Here is a 21,121-nt window from a genome sequence, read left to right as displayed (position 1 = left end):
GAAGACTGTAATAGATACTGCAAAGTTAATATCCTTTTTTTAATTTCATGAACAAAGAGCAAAATAGTGATTACCCTTTTTGTAGTCTGATTGTCTGGCTTCTTCTGTGGAAAGTCCTGGTCATAAATGTTCATTTCTGAAGAACTATTAACCACAAGCATTCCCATGCTCTCATATTTTCAACACCTAATCAGTCAGCCTGACTTTGTAAAAAACACTAGATTATTATTTACTTACCTATTAGAGATTTCAGCAAAGCGTTGATGTGCTTACCAGGCAAGTCTTGTAATTTTATGCAAGAAACAACACACTATCATTATAAATGTATTAAGGATTTTACTGTGTATTTGAGGAACTTTACAACTATATGAGGAAAGTAATAAAGCAGGCTTCTCAATACATTTTCAACATGACTGTATAATTTGATGTGGAATGAAAGTGCTAGTTAGTACCACTTTAAAATGGCTAATATTTATGTCTATTATTGACCCCCAAATTCTCATAGTCAATTAATAGCTATGTATTTTCTTCTGGGGTTGTTTTTAGGGAGAATTAGCAGGAAATTATGGTATCATATTCAATTTTATAAAAATTTATACTTTGTTCAATTACTAGTATTAATACTTTGGCTTCCATTGTCCCTGAAATGTAATATGAAATAAACAAGAGTTATCATTCCAGTGTTTTGAAGATCTGTATTTTAACGTAGTCTCTAACTTTAAAAACCATCATAAAATAATGGCATACTAAAAACATAGCTAAGTTATACAATGGGAATACAATTAAGGCATAAAAGGCTTTCTTTTATCTACATTAGGAGCTACTTGATTGAAATATGAAATTTCTCAGACTAAAACTTGTGTAGCCAAAAAATAATAATGCAATTATTCCATATTTACAATTAATTATCCTTAGCAGAAATGTTCTCTCCTAGAGATACTTGAAAAAAGTGTGTGAACTTTTGTGAAATTTACTATGAAACCTTTTGTATTTCTTCCAAAGATTAACTGGGGGATAACTTTATTAATAATTTGAAAGTCAAAGAGCTAATGTCAATTCCAAAGCTCATTGTTTCAGCTTTTTTAAAGCTATTATTTTTAAAAATCTAGCTACATATTGTTTTCCTAATTGAAATGTCAGAAAGTCTTTAAGCAAGTTCATTGGACTTTCAAAATTGCCACCATGGTTATAATTGTAAGGCAAAACTGACCTTACATCACATAAAGTACCATTAAGTTTGGAATATAGTGACAAAACTTCTGTAACATTTGTAGAGTAGCAGACATCATAAGAAAACTCCAGTCCAAAGTTAATAATGTAAAAACAATTTCTGAAATTGAAGTAGTTTGTATATTTATTTATTAATTTTTATTTATTATTGTGAGTCAGTATAGATGTTGTACTGATTGGGATTATTCCTTTAGCAAACAGCTTCAAAATAGTCTCTTGGTAAATGGTCTGAAGTGAAACTGCCTTTCTGTAAGAACTGTTTTCATGGGGCAGAGTCCCTTTATGACTGAAGCAGGGTTGTGCTTTACAGAGGGCTGAGATGCCCTGACAGAGCAGTCACCACCCTGCCTCAGTGGGCTGTACTTCTGTAGAATGATAATTGGTTTCTTAGAAGCAAGGAATTAATTGCAGATAAAGCCTGCATGTTTCTTCACAAGAAAACTGCCTATCCATTAGTAAATCAATGAAAATTTTGCTGTACTGAAACCAGAGTGCAGTTAAGAAAACATTCTCAGTCCTTACTTTCATGTGTTTCTAATTTTCTTTTAGAATTTTTGTTTGCATTTGTGCAAGTGTGCGTGCTTTTCTTTAGACCTAGCTGAAGGGTGAGTTTTGGAGCAAAGCCCAAGGAAAAACCTTTTGGCTATTTTTTTTTTAAATCAAAAGCATATTTTAAGTGTTTTATGTAATTTGTTAAATAAATTGTTTGAAAATATTGCTATATAATACCACGATTAAAACCAAAATATTCCTTTATACATTATACTGCAGGGTTTACTCCTTATACAAATGATTCATAGTTCAGATTGAGTGCAGAAAAAAAGCCAGGTATTCTTGGGTACTGATGCTACCACTGTACTTTTTTTCCTGATGGGAAGATTGCCCAAGTAAACTCACACTGGTTTAGTTTCCCCATCTGTATAATGTGAATAATACTTACCATCTTACAGGAATGTGTGGAATATAATATTTATGCATCACTTTGAAGTTCATCTCTAAATCAATTCTGTAACCCAAACTCCAAAATGCATGGTTGGTAGAAGACTGTGAGACACACCAGTATTTTCTGGAAGGACTGTATTTTTCTCTACCTATAAATACTGTGTTTGAGCTGGATGTGTTGTCTTTCTATATCATCAAACCTGATGGAGCAGTAGGGTATAATGTGATGACCAACAGAGGGTTCTCATGAGAACAGGCTAGACACTGATGTACAATGAGAAAGAAAACTGAAGCATTCTCAAGGCACTCTCTGCTTGGCTGAGAATGTTAAAAAGAAACCATGACCCATGAGCTAAGTCCAGGAAAAAAAAAAAACTTTCTTCATCTGTATAACATCAAGGTTGCCAGACAGCTCAAAATTCACTCTGCAAAGCTCAGATGTGGGAGTCCCCCCAAGAAAGTGGAATTCTGGCTGCCTGCAGAGTTTGCCCATCTTGGGAACAAATTTGAAGAAAAGGAGGTGACTTTTTGAGAGAAGTCACTTCCATTCTGTGTAAAACCAGGGAGAAATGTCTGGCTAACAATCTTAACAGCAGCTTTCCAACTTGTCACCAAGGAAATGAACTTCTTTTCAAGTAGGTCTGCTTGCAGCAACTTTATTACATATATCTAGACACCATTATTTCTTCATAGTCTAATTTTTCTTACCCTGCAATGCTTGGTAGCAGGGATGAAATTTCTGAACTGTTAATTGCATAAATACATTCTAGGAAAAGAGCAGTCCTGCAGCTTTTTGATACTCATAATTACTTCTTTCCTACTGTTTCAGAGTAGCAAATGTCATTCTGGAGAAAACGAGCATTCAATTATTTTGTAGAGAGCGCCTCTTTCTGTTGTATCTGAAGTGTAGTTTTCATGGTGTTCAAAAATCTTACTGTGATTAAATTATTGTCCAGTATCCTGATGAAACGAGAAGTCTTCAATTTACAGGTGAGGAGCTGGATCTGAAGAATAAAATCCTTAATACAAAAAAAATTGCTCAAGCTTGTTATTGATCCCTGGTATGCTAAGCTGGCCCATTGATATGTGCCTGAAACAAATGCCTTTTTGGCCAGTCAGGCATATGGTGATTTCTCCAAATTTTCCATTCAGTAAAATATAACACTTCCTTCTCAGTATAGGATATCTTTTATTGTTGGAGTTTTGGAAATTGGAAAAAAAGTGCAAACACATTGTAAAGGAACAGTTATATATATTTCCTCCTGGAATAATGTGATAGCAACTCTTTAAAACAAATGGAAAAGCAGAGAGAAACTGGAAAAAGCTTCTGTGGAAAGGCTGGTGTTGCCGGTTTGTTTGGAGGATAATTCATTGTCACTGTTGTAGAGCTGAAAACCCACTGCACGACTTGCTATGAAGCAACTGACACAAGTTGTGCACACTAGAATATTATTAATTGAATGTATTTTGAGCCAATATTCATGCTCTAAATATATGGAAGTACTGAAAAATACACAGATCACACAAAACATGAGTTGGCAAATATTCACTACTCAAATTTCAGTTTTTGCAAAGTATTGTCTTACGGCATTTTTTGGATGCTATATGCAGTGAATGAAATCCAGGCCACACTGGAGGCAAAGGCAATACTAAATTTTCTGCAGGACCTGGATTTTATCCAATATGTACTATATTTCAGTATAGAATCATCAATATTACAAGTTAATTATCTAAATTAGTTCAGACTGACCATGTCTTATGTCTCCTAAACAATAAATTATTTAGGTGATGCCTTGCTAAAAAGATCAAGGTGCTCTACTGTGGTGGATGTATTTTCTTCTCTGTTCTAATAACTAGAACCTATAAGCCATGGAAAGACTCAGAAATTAATAAGAATAGGAATTAATAAGTGAACAAATATATAACCCACTATACCTGACACCTTATTTGTTTTAAAAATCCAAATAACAACATAAAACATGTTTGAAAATATGTAACTTAGCAGTGGATACCTTCACTGGTTTTTAGGATGTATTTGTTGAATAGAGTATCTGCTAACAGACTTTCTCCACTGTTACTACTATATACAGGACACCAATACTCTTGCATTATGCTCACAAAATAATTATTGCAATGAGGTGATGTGTGTTTGCTCAGGTAACAAAGCAGAATACGTAAGGATGGATCTGATTTTCAAGTGGTAGTATAATGTAACTAGTACAACGGGTTCCTTGCTTTCAAAGAGAATGAAATATATGAACTGTGAGTTTTATAGCCGCACACTGTCTCCGCATACCTTTGTTATGAGAATTGGTGCCCTTCACATAAAGGCGTCCTGAACAAACCCGTGTTAGCTTATAGCCAACTCTCGCCAGTTTAAAAATTGACAGTGGTTCCTTTAAACTAGAACTTTACGAGGCTCTTTTCCTTCTTGCACTGAGCACGGAAAAATTCGCAGGCAGAGGTGCACTGCTGCCTTCAGCAAACCGCGCTGTCCCGCAGCGGCGGTGACACCACGCCGGGTTCCCCTGCTCTGCCGCGGCCCCGCGCTGGCCCCGGGGATGCCGCCGGGGCGCGGCCGCGGCCGGGGCCGCGCTCCCCGAGCCGCTCCGAGCGCGGCCGCGCTTCCCGCGCTGCGCGGCGCGCCCGGGGCGCTGCGGGCGGGGGGCGCGGGCGCACATTCCCACATTCCGATGCGGTGAGGCAGCGCGGCCCGGCCCGCCCCCGCCCCGGCCCCCGCTCGCGGGGCGCGCACGGCGATGGCGCTGGACCGGGTCCAGCCGCGCGGGACGGCGCCGCTGCTCCGCGGTGCGGAGGCGCGGCGCTGGGGCGCTTGGCCGACGGCGCCCGTTTGCGGGAGGTAGGAGGAAGCTCTTCCGCGGGCGGCTCCAGCGGGCGGCTCCCAGCGGCGGGACGGGACCCGGGACGCGCTCTCTGGCTCCGGGAGTCCCCTCAGCGGGAGCCGCCTGGTCCTTCAGGAGCAGCCGCGCGCACGCGGGGCCGGGGCCAGCGGCTCCCGCTGCCGCACTTGCGGAGCGCTCCACAGGGCCTGCGGGAGCGCGGGGCTGCCCAGGGCAGGACAAGGAGCAGCTGCCGCATCCCATCTGCCTTGCGTGCAGGAGATGATCCTAGCGACCCGTCCCGAGGGCAGCCATCCGGCGGCAGAAATCCGCTGTCCGCCACCGAGGAGGGGCGGTCCCGGGGCACCCCTGCCGGGCGGCCCCGCGCCCCCTGTCCGCGGCTGACCGAGCCGGCGGCGCTGCCCCGCGCCCCTCCCCAGCTCTCCCCGTCCCCCCGGGCCCGGCGGGGCGGTGCGCGCCCGCAGCCCCCGCCCCCGGCCCGCCGGGGAAGGCGCCTCGCTCGCTCCGCCGCCCCGGGCAGCGGCGGCCGTGGAGCCCTGGCGAGGCGGGGGCGGCCCCGTCCCGCAGAGCGCTCCGCCGCCGCGGCCCCGCCGCCGCTGGAGTCACCGCCGACCCGAGGAGGAGGACGAGATACCGGGGGCACGCCGAAAGGTGCGTCCCCTGCACACCCCCGCCCGCTCTCACGGGCTCTTTCTCTGACTCCCGAGCGTGGTTGGCTCTCCTCCGGCTCTCTGGGGCCGGGTCCCGGCCCGCACGGCTCTCGTGCCCCGGGGGGTTCTGAGGGCTGCCCGGGCCGCCGCTCTCGGCCGTGTTCCGCAGCCCCCGCTGCCCGCGCCCTCCCCGCCGGACCTTCGGCTTAAGGGCTCTCCTTCCTCTGGGGGGGCTCAAGAAAACCCCAAATGCGAAAGAAAATTGGGGTGGGCTGCCCTTATCCCACATGCTAGAAATTGTTCTAAACTCATAGTTCGCTTTTTCTCTTCCACTGCGATTGTACAATCAGTTGTACTTTTCATGTTTGAGTCTGGCAAAGTTTAGTCGAAGGTTGGTGCAGCACATCGGAGATGTGGCGTGTGAAGCAGCCTGTGGCTGTAAGCGACACGGGTGCTGCCTCTCTCCGCCTCAGCGGGTCTCTGCTCCTTCGGGGTGCTGCAGGCCCTGACAGCCAGCCGTGAAGGGGCAATGCATTCCTCCCAGCTCCAGACTTCTCTTTGCCCCACTTGCTGAAGTGTTGTTGAGTTAGAAAGACTCAAAGTCTGCAAACACTTTGAGAAGTAGTTTCGCTGAAGTGTTTGTAGGATCAGGACCAAAGTGTCTAGGTGTGATGCTTATCTGTTCTGCTGCACCCTCTTGGGATGCCACCAGCACAGGTGATAAAGGGAAGAGCCTATACAGGTGACTGTGAACTGGGCTTCTTCTGATAAAAGAAATGAAAGAGCTGGATTAAGAGTGGTAGAGAAATGCCTGAAGGATCAGCTGTACTTCAAGGAACAGTAAAATGTTGTTTTATAGTGAGGCATTTGTGTAAGGGGCAGAATTGGCCTTCTTGTTGTATTTATTATGCTAAAAGTTTGATTTAAAAGTTTTCAAAATATTTCCATCCCCTATGTATGACAAAAGTTTGCTAAATATTTCCATCCTTTACATTTCTATATTTGAAAGAAGATCAGAGAACCTGCCAATTATGAAACAGCCTCTTAGTAATAATTTTAGAGCGATGACTATTAAGTCGTTTAAGAAGTCATGTTTTTCCAGCTACAAATAATCATCTTTGATCTGTGCTATCACATCCCGTAGAAAGTCAATGGCAAACAACCAATGTGTGTGATCATTACAAAAGCACCGCGAGCAGTGAAACATACAAGGTGAAACCAGAAACAGACACCGTTTTGTGTAGTAGGAAGTGTTCAAGAGAAATTCCCAAGACATAATGGACATGTATGCCCATCTACATAAATTTCCGGAGGATTTCTAAAATCTTGCTTTCTTAGTCATCTAAATAGAATTCATTCTTGCCATATTGAGGTAGTAATCTCAGATACTGTAATGAGTTCATTGGTGTTTTCATACATGGTAAAAAGTTTGTTATTAAGACTTTGTGACTGTAGATGAGGCAGTGCAGTTCCTGTCCTCTCAGTTAACATTAATTTAATGTGATATATTTGATGCAATGAAAGTGTGATGTTCAAACAAGAATTCCAAGACATTAAGAAGGAAAAGAAATGCCACAAGGTAAAACTTCCAGATCAAGAAACATGAAAGCCCTACTGCAGAATAAAGAATTTCTCAAAACTCTGTTAACTGGAGATCATAGAGCAGATTCATGGAGATGATACAGTAATTTGAGATCTGGGAGATTTGTAATTTGAGAAAAAGAAATTCTTTGTATTTAGATTATCTAAGAGAATGTGATGAAACAATTTGAGTGCTATTTGTAAGTATCCATAGAAGTATTTCTTTTATCAAAGGGCTGTTTTATTTAAGAGAAATATGTATGTTAAGATCTGCTAATGACTAGAAACTGCATGGAAATCCAATATAGGAGCAAGGCACATATTGAAAAGTGACAGCTGTTACTGTTCATGAAAGACTGCAGATTTATAACCACTGGAAACATTTTGCTTAAGTTAGCAGCTCTTCCTTCTCTTTTGGAGAAAAGCAGCTATAATTTAGCAATGGTTCTTGGATTTGAAATGAGAATTAGTTAAAGAAAACTTCAGTTACTAAGGAGGCAAAAAGTAATTAATCTATTATTTCATTAGAATGTCATGAATTTGCATAGGGATTTTTTTATTAAACATTAAACTAAGGGTTTTTTTAGTGATCATCTTAATTTATGTGCATATTTGTAAAAGCATTTATTTAGGAGTGTTTTATTTTAGAACACTGATGACCACATTTCAGAACACTGGTTGTCATTTTATTTCCTGTTTCTACAGCACTTGTACAAAGCAGATTTTGGCTCATTACTGACTCTTAAATTTTATAAATGACAATGATATGTGTTACTAGCAATAATTCACAGTTTTTTGTTGTTGTTGTTTTGGTTTTTATACTTCTTGAAAATGCCAGTAACTGAAAAGTTGGAATGAATCATGCAGCTCCAGCATGGACAGACTTACTCTCATGCCTGTTCACAATGCAGCCATTGATGGTTTCATTGAGCAGTGGCTATCATTTGATTGTGCAGACAGCAGGTTAACAGCTGTCTGTACCTTTAATATGCAGTGTGATTCATTTGTAAATAACATTTTCATCATGTCTCTCTTTTAGGAAGCTGTTAGCATGCTAGCATTAAATTCATGCTTTCCTTAATTTTGTCCCTTCCTGAGCCTTCTTAATCGTTTAGAAGAGAGGTGTTGCTCATGTACTAGAGGAGCTGCATGACTGAGTACTTATTATGTGAGAGCAGTCCAGCTTACTCTGCATACTACTTTTTTTGTTTTGACAAACCTATATATATATATCTGCTTGTGGGTAGAGTTTTCCATAGTCATGGAACTGCCAGATCTTGGTCATATTTCACTCCTTGATTTTTTTTGAGCAAAACATCTATCTGCTGAAACAAGACTTGTGTTTAAGAGCTGAGGATAAAATGCTGACAGACTTTCTATGGATTTCCTATATTGGGAGGTCTCTAATATTTTTATTTCATTTCAAGGCACAGAATTTTGGTTTTACTTGAAGCAAAGAAGTCAGTTTGTAAGTATGTCAATGTGGGATCAAAGTCTGGTCCTCTGATTTCGCATACTCTTGTCATGCTGACATCTCTGTGCAAGACATAATTGATGTCACTGATTTTAAACTAGGCCATCCACAATACTTTCTTCTTAACTGCCTAGTCATTCATAAATAATCCAACATGTTCAAGCAAGAGCTCGATGTGGCAGCACTTACTGAAACCTGGTAACAAGAGCTAAGAGGAACAGGCTCAACTCCCCACCAGAATTAGCCTTCTTCCAGAGCTCACTACATTGCTCCAGTTTATCAAGTGTCAGTGACAGTGCCACAGGTAATACCAGCTCTTTCAGTAAATGATTTAGAGCAGCAGGACGCAAACCCTGTGGAGTATGTGACATGCCCCACTGAGCTGCCTCTTGCATTCTTTACATCTGAAACTCATGTGTACTTGGCTTAGCATTGGGGATTGAGACAGTGCAGGCTTGAGTCTTTTATGAGGAAGTGTATTCTGTGGGCACAGTATAGATACTGTGACATTTTACAGTAGTTTGAGGCATATTATAAAGGTTTAAATAGTCTGTCCACTGTGGGATACTTTTTATTCTACATTGCTATACATAACTAATATTTAATAACTTGTTACAATAATTTCATTGGTGCCTCCTCATTTAAAAAAAGAGTATAGTATTGTATTTGTCAGTTGTAACATTTCAAAAGTAATTAAAAAATTAAATGCTCAGGCATTTTGAGTGTTCTTTATGTTACTTATTTCAATGTTTTAAATGAGACACAAAAAAATAGAAACACTGAGACCAAAGTTGAAGCTACCATTTGAAAATATTTTTGAGGTAATGGTTTTATTCTGTTAGTATGCACAAGTGCTGCATAACTTGCATCTAATAATAGTGTGTTTTCTTAAACAGATGACTCTCCAGTTGCGTTGACCTTGCCTTGTGTAGTAGGACCTTGCTGTCTGCTGTTTCAGACAATGCTCTGATGTGAGATCTCTCCTCCCACAGTATTTTTCTCTGTCTGTGCTACAGCATACAGCAAGAATGCTGCTGCAGTGATCTTTGGTATTTGAGGTTTTTGTTATACTGCATCTTCTTTCAAACATTTTCATAATGCATTCCTTTACTCCAAGTACAAAACTCTGTTGCTTGGATTAGGTTAATTTCTTTCTGTAGTGGTACAAATACCTTTCAGCAGTGTTTTGGGGAAAACCAATTTGGTTTGCTTTTGGAATTTAGCAAGATAAAAAGGGATCATACCAGACCAGCTACTGCTTTGTGCACTACAAACTGTTCACATCAAAGAATAACCTGTAGATTTCTTTTCAAGGAACTTTATTGATGTGAATGCCTCCTTTTTAATTCCTTTAGAGTTTTGGATTTTTAGCTCTGTACCAAATTGCAAGGGAAAAAGAAAACCCAGTGTTGAAATAACCAGGCTGGTTTGCATTTTGAAGATGGTATTTTGCTCCTGTTCTAATTCTAGGTAATTTTCATACTCCGACATTTTTCAAAGATGTATTTTCTACCAGTTAGCTATTGTTCAATGTGGCAAGTATCTTAAAATGCATTTATATCAGATTGTTGCCCATTGGTGGGCAATTTCTCCTAACAAACTGTTCAGTATTTTTCTAACTTTTTTTAGAAGAAGTCACACTTCTGGTGACTTTCAAGTGTGCCAGATGTTCTGTGAGTATATGCATTGTTTCTACTGAAAGCAGTGGGAAAATAACCTCATTGCAGGTATTTCTTGTGAAAGCTTTAAGTTTCTGATCACTCAGTGTGCAACCATTTTAGTTCAGCACACTTACACGGGAAGCAGTAAACACAGAGGTGTATCTCTGCAAGGCTGGAAGCCCCTGAATTTCTGACTGGCAAACAGCCTGAGTCCCTGCTTGGTTCTGGAGTTCACATTCACTCCTTAGCTGTGCCACAACCCATGGTTTTCTAACATATTCAGTGGCAGGGGTGTCAAAGAAGACCAAGCAGATAATAATTCTTGAAATCTTTTGTGTTATGGTACTTTGGAATTTTTTAGGTGAAGAATATTTCTTAATATGGCTCCTTTAGAGCACTTGAAGATTTTCAGTGTAGAATGTATAGTCTGTTGTTTGCATTTTTACCTCCAAAAAACATAGAAAAAGGAAAGAATCTTACATGATTACCTTTGTTTTGTTATGATTGCACCTTTTTTGTTTGTTTGTGTCTTTCTTAACAATCAATTTATGTAATAGACAACAAAAAGGAAACAATAAAATCAAACAGTTGGGTACTTGTTGGAAATATTTTTGTCTTAAGAGCCACTCAGAATGTTGCTGTCATTATTTGAATATACATGTCTTCTCATTCTGTGCTTTTATTCAGAAAAGTATAAGCAAGAAATTAAACTTCAGCAGTGGTGTTCACTCAGTAGACTTAGAAATGAAATAGGGAGAAGCAACAACATAGAAATAGATGGTTTCATATGTGTATCATTTACTAAAACCTCCTTGACAGTACCACTTAGAGGCATTCCTTATATCATTAGCCTGGGTAATTTAAGTACAACTATAGGGTTTTAGAAAGTAGCTAGCAGTATTCCATGATCTTGTGAAATTATATTAGCTTAGGCCAAGTCCATGTGGCATTGAGTGCTGTTGTTTTCATTGTGTTGCTTGTTATGCGTGTTAGCACTTGTTATGCTTTTGTCCCTCTAGTTAAAACAGATTTCAGAGACTGTAGGACAAGATTCCAATACATGATTAAGCTAACTTGCAGTATGAAACAGAATTGTTTATTAATTTTTTTTTTTAAGATGTGTCAGGTTGAAGAAGAAGGTGTTTTTATTTACCTAATCCAAACTAGCCTTCTTGGTACTTAATCAGAAAACATTTGTAGATAAAAGTCTAAAGTTGAAACTTGTTTGGAAATATGGTTGAACACCCAAATGCAGTGTTCAGTTGTTCCCATTCTCACCTAACTTTTCTAAAAGCAAATAAAAGTTAAGTGTATATGTAGTACCCTGGTATAGGAATGCTGTGATCATTAGAAATCTAGCTTTAGCAGACAGTTTGACTGTAGAGAAAGAGTATAATGTTAATACTGTTCGTTCTTGTTTGTGTTAAGCAGATATTGTCAATTACCAATCTATTTGCACAGGTAGAATTTGTATATAGTTATGGAAACATTTTGGATTTGCTATAAAGAAAGAATATTCTTGTAAAATGTTAATTTAGGCCCATGACTAAGAAGGCATTTATGAATCTCTTAAATTATTCAATGCTTTTTTTTTTTGTTCTTAGTGGTCAGCTGAAATTTTTTCTTGTTCCAGCAAATTCTGAGCTATGGCAAATGTTTTTTGCTGAATCCCTGTTTCACTCACTTTTGAACACTTTTTGGAAGAATGTTTTGCTTGCTCTGATTATGTTCATGCAGCAAATTCTGGAACTCTGTCTTAAAACTTCTTATTTCTTTGTAGTAGGAGATATAAGAACTTGAGGCATTAGGGAAAATAAAGTCTTGCTTAAAATTTTGTAGATTCATTTGTATAAAGCAATATGAATACCTTGGAAGTCAGCAATATTTTGAGTTGTAAATGGTCCTCTGCTTTAGCAAGATAAGGAAATACTAAAATTTTAGATTAACTTTGGGGGCATTAGAAAAATAATGGGGTAATTTATGGTATTAATAAATGGATAATATCTACAATTGATATGTATTTTCATTGTTTTGTCTAGTCATTCCAATCCATTCTGGAGACATACCAAAAAAATGAAAAATGTGTTGTCAGCACTGTTCAGAGCATCAAATTCCAAAATCTCATTTTCCTTCCATGGAACCTTCCTTTTTGTCTTAGAATTATTAAACCATTATTGTTCCCATTTGCATTTTTTTTTTTTATAAATAAAGCTTCTCTTTTAAAGGTTCAGATTATGAATATTACTAGTACTAGTAATTATATAATAGTACAACTAGGGCTTCTGGGAAAAAAGTGCCTCTTTGAGTACATGGCTATACGAATTGGCAATACTGGAAATCCTCTTCAGAAATTAATTGTGTATGCTTTGTGAACTGTGATTCTAGATTTGCAAGCCAGGTTCAGTAGTGGTGTGTAGAAATAAACAGTTCCCTAGACAGAAGGCTATAAAACAGGTCAGTGTTAAAATATGCAGTAACATCTTTCCAATGTCTGTATAGTATTAGACTACTATGCCTGCCTGAATTCTCTTTCAGAATTCAGATCATAGCATTTGTTTGGAGTTTTGTTACCTCATAGGTGTAGAAATGTTAGAGATGCACAGGCAGTAGTTGGTTTTCTGGAGGTCTTCACTTCCACCCTCCCAGAAGAGGCAAGTTTGTATATTCTCTTAAAACTTGCGAATATCCTACTTTGCCCAAAGCTTAGCTTCATGTTTGTCTTCCCCTCATTTTGTTCCACATACTTTTTATTCTGTTATGCAAGTTGATGATGAAAATGTTTATCCTTAACAATCAGTTATCTTGTTGGCTAGCTACAGAAAGCTGGTTTTGAGGCTAAAATTACTGATTTTAGCCTCAAAAGATACTGTACCACAGTTACAACAGTTCAGCATATTATTATCCTTCATAACAGCTCCAGTGCATCCCTGAACTTCATTTCAGCTGTGGTGCTTTACAGAAAGCTGCATAGAATTGACTTATGAGTTAGTGGGAGAGCTGTAAAAATATTTGAGGAAGGTGTGTGCACAGATTTAAAACAAAGAAAGTTGTCTGGTATGACAGCATTGGACCTCTGAGGTTGCTGTTGAGAAGAATGGAAAGCCTTGGACAAAAGAGAAAAAACAACCTTCCTTTCTTGTTCTTACTTGAATTTACATTTAGCAAAACTCTCCTATACATTCTCTGTGCATTCGAGTCAAAGAAATAAGTGAATAATAAAAAAAAAAGCCTTTGTGTCCTGGTTTTCCCGCCTTAGCCATTTTGCTTACAATAAAGCTCTATTCTGTGAGCAACCATATGCATCCCAATAAAGGTTTTAAAGTTTGAATTGAGACAGAGACTGTCTCAGCTTTTGGCCAGCAAATGCAAAGAAAGTTGGCCATGTTCCCTCTCTTTGCCAGAAAAGCATGAAAGCTGGGGCCCCTCCTCTGTCAGAGAGAAAGGGAAGCTCTGATCTTTCTGGATTTCTGGAAGTCCTTGACAGATTACTGGTATGACTTGTTTGTCTCTTGCTTGCTAGATGTGACCCAAAGGCCCCAAGAAAAGATGTCTTATCTGCAATGAAATTGTATAGATTAACCTGGGTTTTTTCTTCTGCTTATCAGTTTGGTACTTTTTTTCCCCTCTAGTTTCAGTCCTAAATATCAACAATTAAAACCAACCAGCATTAATGAACAAGTAATACACTAGAAAACTATACAGAATCCTTGAATACTTCAATGTGAGGAGTGTGTTGTCTGTTTCTAATTTAATTTGTTCTCAGATTACTCTCATGAAAGGTTTGAAGTTTGTGAGGTCTAGCTTTTGCATTTGAAGGTAGAGCTTTCCTTTCCTAAACTAAATTTAATTATACTGATTTTTTTTTTTCTTAAAGGTAGGTAAAAAGGGAAAGCAGATAGTTTTAGAAATCAGTAAGAAGGTGTCTTGAAAACATTGGGTCTGAGTGTGACACAGTCCCCACTAAATGAACACGAACAGATCTATAACGAGCTACTTACAAGATTGCAAGATAAGCTTTAATAAAATAAAGGACTACTGATAAAAAAATGAAAGAGTCAAGTTTAAAAAATTATCTAGAACTTGAAGGAAAAGATGGAAACGAAAAAGATCTACAGGAGCAGCTAACTGTTTTGAGGTGTGGCAGTAGCATGCCTAAGAAGACAGATGAACAATATTTAATTTGAAATCTCAAAGGACAGGTTAGTCTGCATTCATTTACGCTTCTGGTTTTATATGCTTTTTCTTCAGAGGTCATCTACTGTTATCCATGAACTTTATTCTAGATGTACAGATACTATATCTTTATAACTCATCTCCACATTTCTCACACAACCTTGTGAGAAATGGACTTTTTCTTGTTGGCTTTCTATTGACCAGAAAGTACGAGAGAGGAGAGCAGTACCATTCACATTAGAAGCTTTTATTATTTAAAAAAAGATCTCTGTACAGTGTGCAAGATATTGATTGGGAAAAGGGAGAGCTACAGTTTGCCTGTTGCACCTTGTGAGTGCTGGAACAGGTGGTACCCTCACTGAGCTACCATTTGTAAACACTTTCTGTGCATATCATCAACAAACTTCACCAGTTGTGGCAGATCACTGATAGTCATCACCTTGCAAACTGTCTTGAAGCAGATTTCAAAACATTACATAGGTTTTTGTTGCAAGCAGAGCACTGTTGCCAGCATCAGCCGTTGTTTTGTTCAGAGATATGTAGACTGTGCAGACCATTATTTTTCCTTGTTGTTTTGCCTCCCTTCAGGGATCTTTTCTCATGCCAGTTATTACTTCATAACACACTCAGCCGCCTGCTGGGATCAACACTGGTTTGAACGGTCTGTCCTGCAGGTGAGCCTCCTCCTGCAGTGGTCTGCAGGGTTTTCCCCTCAGCAGGATGAAGTCAGTGTTGTCATCTTGCCCAAGAGAAGTCTGATTACAAGGCCTTGGACTGCTCCTTATCTTTCAGTTTGCTGTTTCAGTACTGGCCTGATAGTGTTTGATTCAGCGTTTCAGAGTAACCTCCTTATCCCTGCTCTTGGCGACACTGAAAAGTCCATATTCATACTGCTATTCAAGTGTTACTTGATAATTAATTTCCCTCGACTTTTTTTTATCATTTGTGGTTGTGCCTGATGGTGAGACTAGTGACCTCTTGTGCTGGGGAGTTGTAGGAGGGGTCAGTGGGAGGACAAGCCCAGGGCTAAGACTCTGCTGCAGTCCATCTGGGTCAAGAAAGGCACCAGTGGGCGAGCTGGGTCCTGATTTTAATCTTATGAATCTAATCAAATGGTCAGGAGCAGCAGAGAGAGGGGCCTCAGCCTAGAGATGTCAGCAACATAGCTCAGGCAGAACTGGGGCAGTTCTGAGCTGAAATAGCTCCTGGGCTGCTGTGGGGGGCTGCAGGTGGGGCTGGTGATGGCATTTAAGGACTTGGTGTTCTCAGAGCCCGGAGAGTGCCTCTGATAATACCCGCATTGATCCTGCCCTGGGCTGCCGTCATGGAATGCTGTGCTGGTTGTAGCGTTGGCTCGTTGTTATCGTGCTCAAGTACATTACAGAAAACAGAGTGGTTTGAGCTTAAACTGTTGCAGCAGAAATAACCTTGAGCGTTTCAACATGCGTCTGCTGGCTCATTATCTTTTACAGTCCTTTTGTGGTTGTGTTCTTTGGCTTGTTTAATTGTGGCATCAGCTCCTTCCTCTGTGGTGCTGTCCCTTCTCTGCTCGAGCTTACAGCACTGATCAGGCATATGTGCATGCCTCCTTCCTTCTAGGACCGTTTTGACCTAAATACAAGGAGTAGAGTTGTATTGAGTTAATGTGTTAGCAGCAGGGCTGCACAGTCAAATGGATACAAACAAATCTTTCTGCTTGACTGAGGAAGTATATATGTAACACCCATTTTTATGTAATATGTTATTACAGACGTATATGAATTTAAGAATGTGTCTTAGGATAAAAGAACCAAGATGATTTCCTAGGAACATTTTCAGATTTTAATGAAACAGTTTTGTTTGGATACTAGCAGACTCTCTGGCACATATTGCCAGTTAAGTCAAAATAGAAAAAAAGGTGTTCTGGAGAAGGAAGTGTCATTTTCCAAATTATGACTGCAGTTTTTAGCCTAGTTTCTTATGGAAATGACTTTGCAAAGGCACACTGTGTGTCTGTACATACTTTCTTCCAACTTTTAACTTGGCCTGTAGCAATTTGGTTTATTACAAAGTGCAGATCTCGAAAATGCTAGACTCAATAAATTTCATGCAGATGTTACTCAGATATAGAAATGTTCTGTAAATAATTTTGGCTGTGAAGAAGTTGCACATTAGTTGAGGGGGCCATGTAGGAGAAAGTCCTTAGTAATACTAATACCTCAGCTCTAAGAAAAGCTTTAGTTGGAAGTGGCGTCACAGTTATTTCAAATTCATAACTTCTAGGAGTAACTAAGATATATAATGCTTGATTATTGTGCATTCTCTTGGTTTAGATTGTACCTTTAGGTACTCTATTTGAACCTTAAGTATTCTGTGAGATATTGATTTGAGTATCTTCTGTCCATTGATTTTACCGACAACTTCATTGGGTTAAAATTCCATCTATTCAGCTGAAAGTACAAGAACTTTTAAGAAATGTAAGAAGCTTTGAAGAAGTGATTGTTTGTGCTAGATAATATAGAATGAGCTTTTGCCACACACTCTCATCCTAATTAACTATAGTGTGCAGACTGAAGTAGACTAAAATCTGGCATAAATTCCCATCTCATCAAGAGAGCAGATTTTAATGTTTAGAATTCTATATTACTATTCTTGAAGCAAGGAGCTTGACTGTACTGCCCACGAGTGACCTGTTTTATGAAGACTGAACTTAAATTGAATACTTGGTGAAGGTTGTTTTTTTATTCTAAAATAATAGGTGAAGTACAAATGCACATTTATAAGCCACAGATTGTAAGTACAAGTAGTCAGAAATACTTAATGGACTACTTTCTTAAAGTGTCTGAAAGATAACCAGGAAAAGCAAATATATGTCTCCTCAGCAAGGATGTAGGCATTCATTACAATGATTTTAAGGGTTCTCAAATTAAAGATCACCTAAATATGTCACAATCATTAATGAAAACATTATGTGTTAATCTTCAGGCATGTTTCTTCATCAAAACAGTTAAGTTGTTAAAGAAATGCAACTAGAGCTTAAGGAACTTTTGTATTTTTTGTGTTTGACTCCATTTATCTTGGAAGATGTGACAGCATATTATAGAAGAAACTTTATAATTTTGATTGTGGGTATATTTCTATCCTATTTATTTATTGAGATTGAATAAATACTGTTTATGATTTGAATTACAGTGAGGCCTAAAGGGGTTTTAATGTATTAAAACTTTTAATTTAAAATGATCACTGAAGGGGTCTTTCTTAATATAATCGATTTTATATTAACATAATGGACATCTTGCAAGATCCTGAAAAAATAATTTGCAGTTGTGTGGTGACTTGCTGCTTGCACATTTAATTTTAGCAAGAGCAAACATCTTAGAGGTTGCTTCATGGCTTGAATTAGATGTCAGGGTGAGCTTTCTCCCAGAGAATGATGTGACTGATAAAACCATCATAGGAAAAAAATTAATGTAGTCTTGATTTGCTGAGCAAATACTATTTGGGTAGTGCTGTTTTCAGTGTCACAGTACTTAATATCTAGAAATTTTAGAACAGTAATGGTAATATAGAAATTGTTTCATATATTTTCAGGGCTGCTGAATCAATAGTCTTCTGAAAATTTCACATTTTTAAAGAAGATAATTAATTACAATCTGAGCAAACAGGTTGTTTGCTCTTGCCTTGTTTTGCTCTTACCCCGTTTTTTACTCTTATATTCTCTCTTAGGCATAATAATATGCACAGGACATAGCAGATGTTCAAAAGAGAAAGAATAAGAGATGAAATATTAAAATTCCTGAATGAAGGCATTAATAGATCCAGAGTGGTATACAAAGAAAATGTATTTTGAGAAAGGGGAATAATAGCACAGTAATTTAATAATGTCAGTTTTCAGCATTTGAAGTATTTTTCTTTACTTTTCTTTAACTAAAGTGTAAATGCATAAATTGACAAATGACTGAACTTTTGTCTTCCTACAGATTAGTATTTAATTTTTTTTGAAACATATACTGGGGTTTCAAACTCAATCTTGTTGTAGTTACAGCTGAAACAGTAACATTAAAGTTATTCCTCAAGTCATGTTTTAAATAGGACTACTGTGCTTTACTGTGAGTAAAAGTCTTAGCTTGGGTTTACAGAAGATAAATTGTAGTGATATATGCACCTTTAATATACCCTCAGATGTTTTAGTCTCAGAAATATTTTTATTACAGGTTTGTTCTGCTCTCACCAGTGTAGCTTGAATTACAGCAAATACAGGACAGCGAGAGAGGGAAATGAGAGAAGACGGGTGCTCACACAAGAAAAATGCTATAGGGAAGAACAAACAAGACTAGGAAACTGAAGTGTTCTTGTTGCTTATTGTGTCACACCTGGATTCGAGTAATTTTAAAACTTCAGCAGGTCACAGTTTCTTATGACAAAGTGAAGTTGTTGTTTATTGAAATATATGTCAGTGTGGCACATTAAGTCCCTTGAAGGCATGGTTTCATATTGGGTAGAAATGCTAGTGAGCTCACATGGGAAGACTACTATCAGTGGCACTTTGTGTTAAGGAGAACTAGATAAGAAAGAGGATTGCCTTAATGGCAATAATGAAGGGACTTACTGTGCTTTATCAACTGAGGAGAAATGGCATAGTTTGACTAAAGTGAAACCATGCAAATGAAGGTGTGTGTGTGTATGTGTGTGTGTGTGTAGAAGTTGAGAATTTTTTAAAGTGTAAGATGAAGATATGAATGATGGCATTGAGTTCAGGGGAACCATAAAGTTTTCAAAGGCAGACAAAGCCTTGAAATAGGGTGATGGATGAATTATTTTCAAGTCTGAAGCTCTAGGTGTTTCAAAAGGATCGGAATGACTGATTGTTGGTACTCAAACACACAGGGCAGGGCTGTTCACTGCAGATTATGTGAATAATTCCAGTGAAGCAGAGGATAACATCTGAATTTTGAAAAATGGTTGATCATTTCAGTTAGTATCAATCTTACAATTTCTTACTACATTTAAGTGATGGAACTTGCCTTATGGTCTTTGATCTGTTTTTTTTTGTTGGAACTCGTGTTACTTGTAGCTCTCAGATTTTTATACTTACCTATAGATCAGTTTTTAGAATGTATTTGATGACTTATTTAAGCTGTTTCAATGTGTGATGCTGCAGATGCATTTCTGCTTTGGTCTTGGATTCTCCCTTGGTCTCCACCCAGCTTTATGCTTATGCTCTCTATGTCAATTTATAGGACTAAATCATAAGCAACATCAGGTAATTCTACCTGAAGACTTTCTTCCATTCTTGGTTAGTTTTCCTCTGGATTAGTTGATTCTTCTCCCTGCAGGAGCTCCTATTCAGGGGATATCTCATTGAGAATGATGTGGAACAGCTGTTTTGGCTAGAGCCTGCCAGTAGGTTGGCTTAAAACTCAAACCTCATTTTTAATTGTGTTTATTTTTTTGCATGGTTTGTATGATTACTTTTTAAATTTTCATATCTTAGAATAAACTGATGCACTAGTGCATTTTTTTTACATGCTTTTAAAAAAATATTTCTCTCTGTATTTCTTATTTTTCTTCTGTATAAGCATTATTTATCCTTTACTTTTGTATAATATAGTTTATTAATTGTCATCCATTTTCTTTTTCTTTATATTTTGTATAATCTTTCTAAGATATCTACTTACCAGTTACAAGTCTGTTGAATTCTGTGCCTTGAAAATTTTTGTTTTTAACTGTACTGCACTTTGTTTTCCTATGAATGACTCAGTGCTTGAAAATCTTTTTTATGCATTTGAGACTGTTCTCATGTTCCTCAAAAAATTAAGAGAAGTTATTCCAGAAGTACTTGTTCAAAGATAGAGAAGAATTATTCTGCCTTTAACAGCTTGAGTTGTGCATTTCAGGTAGAAGGACTTGTTCATCCAAGTGTCAATGATGTAATTACAGCTTCCAGATAAGGTCACTTAGCATGAAATTCAAGGAACCACTAAACAGAAAGTTTATTTAAACAGCTGATTGCAGGTCAGATCTAGAAAGAAATACAGAACTGATCCTGACATTAAGATAAGTGCAGTTTTGGCTTCTCTCTGTGCATTTCCTTGGCAGAAAAGGAATTCCTGTAAAGAAATGAAGAGTGGAGCTGGTATCTGGCAGAAGCTTCACATTCTCCCTGATGGAGTGATGAATGATGAGGCAATTGAGAGGGTTCACCATCTGGCAGACATTTGCATAGTTTGAGACATCTAATACACAATTATGTTTAGATAAGTATTCTAGAAATTAGAAAAAAGTCTCTAACTTGACAGGACATATAAATACTGTAGTTCTTTGAGATTTTTTTTGTTGTTGAAACACAGATGCTGGTGGTAAATCTGAAGCTCTGAATGATGCTCTGTGCCAAATCAAATGTTGTTATAACTTGCTTCCAACTGTTCAAATAGGATTTGTGCACATCTTGAGTGATTCTTAAGAGTCTAGCTATTTCCTCCTTACTGTTTGTCCATTGTTCCCTAGGGAAAAGTGAGGTTTAGAAAATGGTGATGACATGTGGGTGCCCTGTTATTGTGATAGTATCTC

The 21,121-nt window shown here is 38.5% G+C and overlaps 1 protein-coding gene across 7 annotated transcripts in view; it reads left to right on the top strand.

The window, feature by feature from the left end:
- Positions 1–21,121, top strand: part of PLCE1 (phospholipase C epsilon 1) — a 154,305-nt gene that overhangs the window by 11,881 nt on the left and 121,303 nt on the right. For 5 of the 7 annotated variants that reach the window (XM_085583642.1, XM_085583641.1, XM_085583640.1 and 2 more), the window contains exon 1: positions 5,529–5,684. The exons of 1 other annotated variant lie outside the window; for it this stretch is intronic. The gene's annotated coding sequence lies outside the window, so the exon portion shown is untranslated. Of the gene's footprint in view, positions 1–4,921; positions 5,033–5,528; positions 5,685–21,121 lie in introns of those variants that run through there. One more of the 7 variants, XM_085583638.1, reaches the window with a different exon arrangement.

Source organism: Lonchura striata, chromosome 6 (genome assembly GCF_050655825.1).
Source record: "Lonchura striata isolate lonStrDom1 chromosome 6, ASM5065582v1, whole genome shotgun sequence".
Lineage (NCBI taxonomy): Eukaryota > Metazoa > Chordata > Aves > Passeriformes > Estrildidae > Lonchura > Lonchura striata.
The sequence above is the reverse complement of the archived record's forward strand: the minus strand, read 5'-3'. Positions and strand labels throughout refer to the sequence as shown.